The sequence below is a fragment of the Nuphar pumila genome, chromosome 10 (assembly GCF_984573655.1).
Source record: "Nuphar pumila chromosome 10, dmNupPumi1.hap1.1, whole genome shotgun sequence".
Classification (NCBI taxonomy): domain Eukaryota; kingdom Viridiplantae; phylum Streptophyta; class Magnoliopsida; order Nymphaeales; family Nymphaeaceae; genus Nuphar; species Nuphar pumila.
Genome location: NC_143258.1, coordinates 105265139 through 105274830, shown reverse-complemented (window position 1 = coordinate 105274830; position 9692 = coordinate 105265139).

The following is a 9692-nucleotide window of genomic DNA, read 5'->3' as shown; positions in this document are numbered from 1 at the left end:
AGTTCGAAATGTTCAGATTCATTTTAGTTGGGTTTTGGATTTGTTGCTTTAGTTTGGGTTGTTTGAGATCAGATCTATCTTGGACCGATCCTTATTTGCTTTAGTATTTTCTTTGGTTTGTATTGAATTGACACTTGACCTTATTTAAGCGGGACTTAGCCCCAGAATTAAGGTATCTTGGACGTTTTTTGGGAACTCCCTTTTCTGAAAGCATGTTTTCTTCTTTCTTCTCTTTTCACATTTTTTGAGAACACAATCATCGGGAGTGAGGATCTCCCTTTGATTGAACACATCGTCTCTGGTAGTTGGGAACATGCTTTTCGATTTTTCCGGATTCACGACAGCATCAATGAGGGCCCAAGCCCTTCAAGATTTTCGAGAAAAGTGTTAGAGCACCGATACCAAGATCAGTGCCCTAACATTGGTATCAGAGCCGATCATTCCTTCACTGGTGGCATCACCTTTTTCGGCATCTCGATCGCAGCAGATTGTAGGCAACTACGTGGCTCCTTCGCTTGTGCAGACCAACGATCGTTGGCCTCTTTCTCATGCAGACCGATCATCGTCGGCGAAGAGGACAATGTCCTCTCTCTCTCTCATTTTTGTTCATGAGAGGGAAACCCTCTCTCATTTCTGGTTATTGTTCAAGGCTACCCCACCACTGCCACCTCTTTTGCCCTTGTCGCTTCTGTCGTGCCCTCATCCTCGACAACTGTGCCTGTCAACCCTCTTCCTGTAGTTCGGCTGTGCTGTTGTTGATGACAGCTCCTGGTTTTGCCTCACCGGTCAGGTCAGGTCTCTCTCTCTCTCTCTCTCTCTCTCTCTCTTTAAGTGGGTCAGGGCAGCATTGCTGCCACTGAGCGATGCAATAACCCACAGCTGGCCACCCTCCATCTCCGTTGTCTCAGGCCTATCTCCTCCACGCTTCCCCTCTCACTCAGGCTGCCCAATCTCTCTCTCTACTCACCACTGTCCACTGGGGAAACCCCCATATTTGCTCTCTCAATGTTCCTTTCATGTGAGGCAGCACGGGCCCTCTCCCTTGACCGCTGTTGCCAAGCCCTATTGGTTATGCGGATTGTGCATCCAAACCCTGCCGCTTCCTTCACCGCCTCCATCGGAGATCCTTCTCCCACTCGGCCACATCTCTCATTTCAATCATCACATGCACATCAACGAGGGCCCAAACCCTTCATGTTTTTTGAGAAATTCGTGCATCATGAGGTCCTTTCTTTACGAAGCAGGTTATATGTTCCCCCCCCCCCCGAAACATGCAGGTGTGTGTTCTCGGGTCCGAATGAGCGCCACATATGTAAGCACGCGGGGCTTGTTTCCCCGTGTGTGTCTGCATCACTTAGCATCGAAGTTCGGTGCATTTGCAAAGACTTAAGTATATTTTCTCGCCATTAACGTCATGAAACACCGTTTCGAGTAATGTACCAAAATGTCCTCCAGCCAGAAAATGGAGGATAACCTTTTGTTTTCGCCCTAAGCAATAAACACCTTTGCTTGAAGAGTCTCAACCTCGAAATATGTCATCCTCTCCGTTCTGGATCACTCTTACACCTCCGGAGGAACACCCTTTGCCGTCGTTTGCTGTCACGAGAGCACCCTTTGTCATCGTCTGTTGTCGGAACACCTTTTACCGTCGTCTGTTGTCAGACCATTCTTTGTCGTGCAGCTGGGGATCTATCAGATATTAAATCAAGAAGAGCAGATTCAAAAGTATACTCTACAACTGGTAGCTCCATGTTCTTCTGCAGAAGTTTTGACAACTCTGTATCAGGGGTCAGATCCCACATATCCTTTGCAAGCAAACGAGCTCATTCATAATGGTTGTACATACTCATCAAAGAGAAATAATTGAAGATCTTTACAAAGAATGGGTTGACCCTGCCAAAGGAAAGGTGGTTGGAAGCATGATAAGGTATCACTCGTGAGTAGTGTAATAAATTAGAGTTTATTAACTTAGTATACAAACTTTGTAAACTTTGTTCAACATTCAATGCCATTCAGTTATTTGTATTGATCTTCTAGTTATTATTTACCATGCCAATAAAACTAACGATTTATAGTATTAGCATGTTTTAACGCGATTCATACGACAAATATCGTAATAATTGACACCAACAAACACATAACAAAAAAGCATCGCCTAATATGCAACTCCATAAGTGATGGTTCATTCCGATAAACTGCGCAAATGGCCATTGTTTCGTATTAATCTTCAATGTAGTATAAAAAATAAGCACATCATTGAAGCATTTATAATCCACTCTTGACATTGAATCTGCCCAAAACATATTCATAGCATACCCATCTTCATCAAGTTGCATTGCACTAAAGAAACCACGGTCAATGTTTGATTTTTTCTGTAGGTAATCAACTAAAGAACATGTTCCTCAATTCTTCATGTTTTGTGACATCTTCCTTCTCAAGTGGTTTTTTAGATCCATAGGTGTGAATGATACATTCTCGCGATCACCATCTACATGCGCGCAGAAATTGTATTTCTTCCTTGGTGCAATACCGGTGGTATTAGCTATTTCAGTAATTGTAGCATGCACTTCAGTTACTTTACGATGTGACCTTAACATAGGAGTCATAAATAAAGCAGCTAATTCATTGTTATAATCATTGATTAAAGTATGAACTACATATTTTCCGTTCGGAAGTCTTCTTAACACCATTCTCGTTGGACAACCGCATTTTGAATCTGGCTTGCTCCTTGTTGGATTTCCACTTGGCTTCTTCTAACCTTGCTTAGAACAAACATATGCCTTTCTCACCACGACACCCTGTACATTTTTTGCCCAAGAATACTTTCTAACACTGAAGCCAAGTTTTAAGGCATAATCATTGTAAAATTTGTATACCGCTTCCTCATTATTAAACTGCATTCCCTCTACAGGAACAAAGTCAAGTGTACTATCATGTAGACTTGAAGTGCTTGCACCTTTGTCAAGTGCACTGTCATGATCGTCTACCTCATTATTAACTTGCATTTCGTTTGCTGAAATATTTAAGTCAAGAGTGAATCCAATGCCTGCACCCTTCTTATCATATGCATCATTAGTGCACAAATTCAATTCTCCAGGTGCATCGATAGTACGGATGTTCGTTGTTCCATGACTTCCCAATGATTGAGATACGTCATCTTCACTACAACTAGCTAACATGCTCAACACTGTCATGTGCAAAATATCAATTTGCGTTAGCCAGCGCATACGTTTACTACAATTTATTCAAGATACATATAACAACGACTACTGATTAGTTAAGCATAATAGTTTACAAATCGATATTAACAAACAACACCATATCTAACAAATCGATACTCAAAAACACATAATATCTTACAAATCGATATACGACAATTCAGCATAATATATTACAAATCGATAGTAACAAACAAAACAATATCTCACAAATTGACAGTAGAAAACACATAATATCTTATAAATCAATATACGACAATTCAACATAATATATTACAAATCAATATTAACAAACAAAATAATATCTCACAAATCGACAATAGAAAACACATAATATCTTATAAATCAATATACGACAATTCAACATAATATATTACAAATCGATATTAACAAACAAAACAATATCTCACAAATCGATAATAGAAAACACATAATATCTTACAAATTGATATATGGTAATTCAACATAATATATTACAGATCGATATTAACAAACAAAATAATATCTCACAAATCGTCACTATAAAACACATAATAACTTACAAATCGATATACGACAATTCAGCATAATATTACAAATCGATATCAACAAACAAAATAATATTTCATAAATCGACATTAGAAAATACATAATATCTTACAAATCAATATACGATAATTCAACATAATATATTACAAACGAAACAATATCTCACAAATCGATATACATGTTACTACAACCGCAATTTGTGTTACATTGCATATACTGAGTGAATGAACGATACCGGATGGGGTAGAGGTCCTTGCTCGCACTTGTAACCAAGCATTCTTGTCAACAAGTCCCATCGTCTTATAAATGTCTTCAAGTTTCCAACCATTGAAACGATAAAATCTACTTGGAATGATAAAACAATGCCTTAATGACACTCACAATGACATATGTTCTTCAATAATAGCACGATGACATGGAAAGGTACTCACGACGCTTTAATGACACTTGTTTGAATGTTTGTGCTTTATTGCTTTTTTCCATACTGCCTAACAAAAATGAAGAAAGAGAGAAGACTCTAAAAAGAGATAGCCGACAAATCCTCCTTTGACGCCCACCAATGATCGAACCAATTGTTCGATTTATAGTTATCTCCATGAGGTAGGAACGAACCAAGAAAAGTTTTTTATCTAACACAAGGCAAGAACGAGAAGGCGACCATGTGTTGTAGCACAAGCTAAAAACAAAGGGGGAACGTGCAAATCTATATATGGGGAGTGGGAGGACATTTTCGTCCAATGCATATTTACCTTTTTTATATGTTATTTTATTATAAAGTCATCGTAGGCATATGAATTATCACTGGTCCCAAGATATTCTTCCGTACACACAGAAACACGCCAATTTGTGTTTCAGGGAAAACACACAACACCCTCTCCTTTCTTTAGGCCTAAACCCTGGGTCATGGATGGGCTTTAAAGGCTGATAATGAATATGACTAAACGAGTGTATGGGGATATGGACCTTCTTGGTGCATTCAAACCCATGTTGGTTGGGTCTTGGGTCCTATCAAGCCTCTGTATAATGGTAAAAAGAAATAGGTTTAACAGCAATATTATTATTATTATTACTATGGTTTAGTTCACAGTGTACAAAACTGATTAGACTGACTGCCCTTTTACCTTTCCATCATGTAGCCAAGAAAGATATAATTTGTCTTCAGGAAAAAGAATGAGACGAGGCTAACGATTTAACAGGCTATATCCACAAAAAGCTTTCCCTCTATCTAATATAACCACCAAACCTATTTAACTTTTAAATGTCAAAAGAATTCTCTCCGTTAAGTAAATGCACCCAACGGTCGACCACCAGTGAGAGCAGATCAGGTGATTTGTCAAATCACTTGACATCTTGATCGTCCATTGCTTCATTCACGGCCTTTGTCTACATTGTAGACGGTGAGGATGCCAAATCACTTTTCTCAAGGTGATTTGGCAGATCACTTATTCGCATTCACCACAAGAACTTTAAGTGATTTGACATCTTCACCGCGGAAAAAAGTGTGCTAATGCTTTATTTAAATTTAATTTAGAAAGCTGATTTAGTTTTGATCACCTAACAAGTAGTCTTTTGAAGTCAGCATATTTCTTTGAGAATCTCTCCTCCAATTCCTTGTCTTCTTCGTCGCCATCAAACTATTCATTTTCTTTCCTCCAACAATCCGAGTTGTAAACCTTCTTGGCGTAGTTTTCCAGTCACTTCATTTTCTGACCATGTGGATTTTGCCATTTTCTGTGCTCAAATCAGTGTCAAAGTCTGAAACTGGTTTTGGACTTCAGAATATTTTTTCTATAACTGCCTGACTTTTGAATCTTATCTTGGCATTTGGGTATCAGAATCTCGTGATGGGTTGTGGATTATTTTGATATTATTGTAATGATCTCTTGTATTGCACCCGGATCCAAATAGATCCTTTTGGATAGGGGTGGCAATCGGGTCGGGTCGGCAGGTTGGCAGGTCAGCATACCTCAACACGAACCCAACCCATTTATTAAACGGGTCGGCTGTGGCAAATACTAACCTGACCCATTTGTTAAACGGGTAACCCGACACGACATGGTTAACCCGTTTAATAAACGGGTTGGCCGGTTAGCGGGCGGGTTGATGGGTCGGGTTCGGGTAAATGAGTTGGCAGACGAGTTGGCGGGTCGGGTTGGAGTAAAAGGGTTGGCGGGCAGGTCGGGTAAACGGGTTGGTGGGTTGGGTTCGAGTAAACAGGTTGACTCGTCCGCCTAACCCATTTATTAAACGGGCCAGCCCAGTTGGCAGGTTGGCATACCCCTAACACGGACCCGCCAAGTTTAATAAACGGGTTAGGCGGGTCGACCCATTTATGACATGAACCGGTTTAAGCCAAACCAAAACCTGGCTAAGAAGCGGGTTGGCGGGTCGTATCAGATTTTGCCACCCGCCACCCTTACTATATATATATATATATATTCAAGTGGCTAATTGGTCAAGATCCACGTTGACATTTTAGATTTTTCAGGATCGAGGTCATTAAAATATTTTATTTCAAGGACCCAATATAACCCTTAGTAAAAGCAACCCATTTATTATTTGAAAAAAATGGGGGGCTGTCCCCTCAATAAATGACGCTCTTGGTGGTCTACTTTGCATATGTAACACTTTGATTAATCAATTTGGGGGTATAGTACTCTTGGAGTGATGGCCCATTATCCCTTTTTGGAGTATACTATTATAGACCCGAGGAGTAGCGTAGGTTGTAACGAGCCTCGGATGTTGGACGGGCAGTCAAGGTTCCATTCCTGTGGGCGTTATTCTTCTTGCTTAAGCCGAAGCCGGTAGCTCCCTGAGGTCAAGCTGGGTTTACACCCCTTGGGATTTTTTTTCCGTTCCTATATAAAAAAAATATTGTTATAAACCCTGGAATGGAGAAAAATAAAGGCCTTGAAAAGAGTTTCAATGCCGTATTGGCCTTTGCTATTTTAGCAAGCAATCTAACATACACAAAGTGGTAGCATTTTTGTGATTATGTAGTATATACTTACATAAGTAGGGTTTTGAAGGGTTGGGTCTTCCCTAGATGTGTGAGTCATCCTTTTTTCTGGTGAGAAGTTGAAGATTTTTATTTTCTCACTTTTTTGGCAAAATATCTGGAAAATATTACCTTAAAATATAAAACCTACTTTTTGCAAAAAAAAGAAGAAGATTAAAGCATTAATTTTCTGGTGATGTGTACCGATATTTAAACTTTTATAGGCTAGGGAAATTCTCTAATATTTTTGGCATTAAAAAAATCGATATTTTGTCATTATGTTTAGAATCTTATGGTCACACATCTCGTTCTCGGGAAAATATTTGGTGGAAAAAACCTTGTGATATTTTGAAAACTAGTTTTTTTATAAAAAAATCTTGAGAAATATCAGTATATATAAAATGTAAAAAATATAAACAAAAGCATGACTAATATAAAAAACTTTGTAAAAAAGTATGTTCATTGTGTGAAACCCAGATAAAGACACGAGAACTTCTTGCAGCATTGTCAAAGCTAAGAATACTCTTTGGTAGGCAGGGGGCACTTGAAGGGTTTTACTTAGGGATGCACAATGAGCTGAGCTAGCTCAGGCTTGACCGGGTTTAAGCTCGGCTCGTTCAAAAAAATAAATGAACCTAGTTTGAACAAGGGTTCAAGCTTGGTACACATAAACGAGCCGAACTTGAACAAACAGTCCAACTCAGATAAGTTCGGTAAGCCCGATTAAGCTAGGCTCACATAAGTATATAAATAAATTAGACTTTACATATATTTTAAATTTTTTATAATATGTTTATAAAGAAAAGTCCTACCTTAATGAGTAGGTTGTTGGTCGTTCTTAGAAGTAGTATGAGTTCAAATCCCATTAAACTTTCCTTCTTTCAAAAAGATTTTAACACGATTTTCAAAAACTTTAAAAAATTTAAATTAAAGGTATTCAGCTTGAGCATGGCAAAATGTGTTCAAGCTCAACTTAGAGCCAAAATTTCTTTTCTGCTCATTGTGCTTGTAGTTGGTGATGAATATGGGTTTGGACCAAGGCAAAAAATATCCTCATGTGGCCCAAGTTAGGCTCCAACTCGGCTTGTGTGCATCCCTAGTTTTACCAACTGAAAGGCAACTAATGTGGAGTCGATGATTGGGGGGTCCAAAGAAAAAGAATGAAGACATGATATATTCAAAATTGAAAAATAAATCAAGGACTTTTTAGTATAATAATTAGCCTTACAAATATCATGTAAAATTATGATATTTGCAGAATATCAGTAATATTTATGACTATGTTTAGATATGTCAGACTAAGCCAAACCAGGATTTGAATCCATGGACCTTAAGACACCATCAATGGAGGGAGATCAAACAGGATCACCAGCTTATGCTTGTAGGAGAAAAAGGTTCGCCGTCTTTTGTCATCTTTTATCAGCACGCCTGCATTCAGACTGCGTTTCCAACCATACAGCTCTAACCCAGGTCCATATCAGATCAGCTTAAGCCATCTTGGAGATAATCAGTTGGTGATGAATATGGGTTTGGACTCGGACCTGCTCCAGGTTGATCTAGGACCAGGTAGGTGGGTCTCTGAATATTGTATGGCACTATCAGATCCAGTAAACAGAAGATTGAAACCAAATATGTGAAAGGTAGAATTGGTTGGACCTGATCCATATCCGAGTTGAACCCAAACAAGAAATATCAATCCAAATAAGAACCCCGATCTGACCAAGCAAGTCTGGGTCCAATCCAAGGACTCAGACAATGCACATATGATCAGAATATCTGGAAATTGTGGAGGAGGTTCATCCGATTGGGATTCATTTTCACCCTAGTAACTGGCTGTTTAAAATTCCAAGAATGGACCGCAATACAGTCCTAATTTTAAACAGAGTATGAAATTAAGAACTTGGATATGGGTCATATTAGGTCAATCCATTTTCACATCCATGTGAGATAAAGGAGCATGGCCTTTGGGATCATGGTTCCTAGAGTGTGGTGGATCAGAGAGGGCCTTAACTTTCTGCCTTTTGCATGGAGTGGATCAAACCTGTACTTCCATGCTGACAGCTTATACCATCACACTGAAAAATTCCCTTTTCATATTCCCTAAGAACTACTTACTTTTCAAGTTCCGTACAACCTGATCCATGGATATGTAGGTCCATATGAATCAGATTTGTCTACACCAAACAGAAAATACACTGGGCCATTGTCATGTGAGTTTATGAGACTGAAATGGGTTGGATCAAGGATAGAGTTTTTGTAAATTTTTGCTGTTCTGGATCCGAATCTCTACCAACCCTTTTGCATCTTTATGCGCAAGTTCAGAATCAAGAAAAACTCTCATAGAAAAAAAGTTGCCTACGAAAAGTTTTGATATGATAATTTTTTTAAATGAAAAATTTTGACTTGTTTGGGTAGCATGAAAAACATAAAATCAAAATAAAAAAATTGAGAAAGGAAGAGGGTGGTGGTGGTGGTGGAGCTTCGCCGGTGCAATCTTTCAGGAGGTGGGGTGATGGTGGTGGTAGTAGAGCTTCTTCGACACAGGTTTTGGGAGTTGGGTGGTAGTGAGATGGATGGTGAAAAATCATCGTCGGGATGATGGTTTTTCGAGAGGTGGGTGATGGTGGTGATAAATCATCGTGGGATTGGTGGTGGCGAAACTTCTTAGATGCGGTTTTCTGAGAGGTGGGTGGTAGTGGTGGTGGTGAGAGGATGGTGAAAATCATCGTGGGAAAGGTGGTTTTCCATAAAGTGGGTGATGGTAGTGGTGAGATGGGTGGTGGAGAGTGTAAATCATCATTTTTTCTTGGTAGCAAACATTCCTTCACATTTCCCCCTAAGAATGTTTCTTATAAAAAAATATATTAAAAAAAAAAAAAACTCTTTTAAAGAAGTCTCTTTGGTTTGGAAGGGTCAAAAAAACTGTATGGTTTCCCCACCTTGTATCA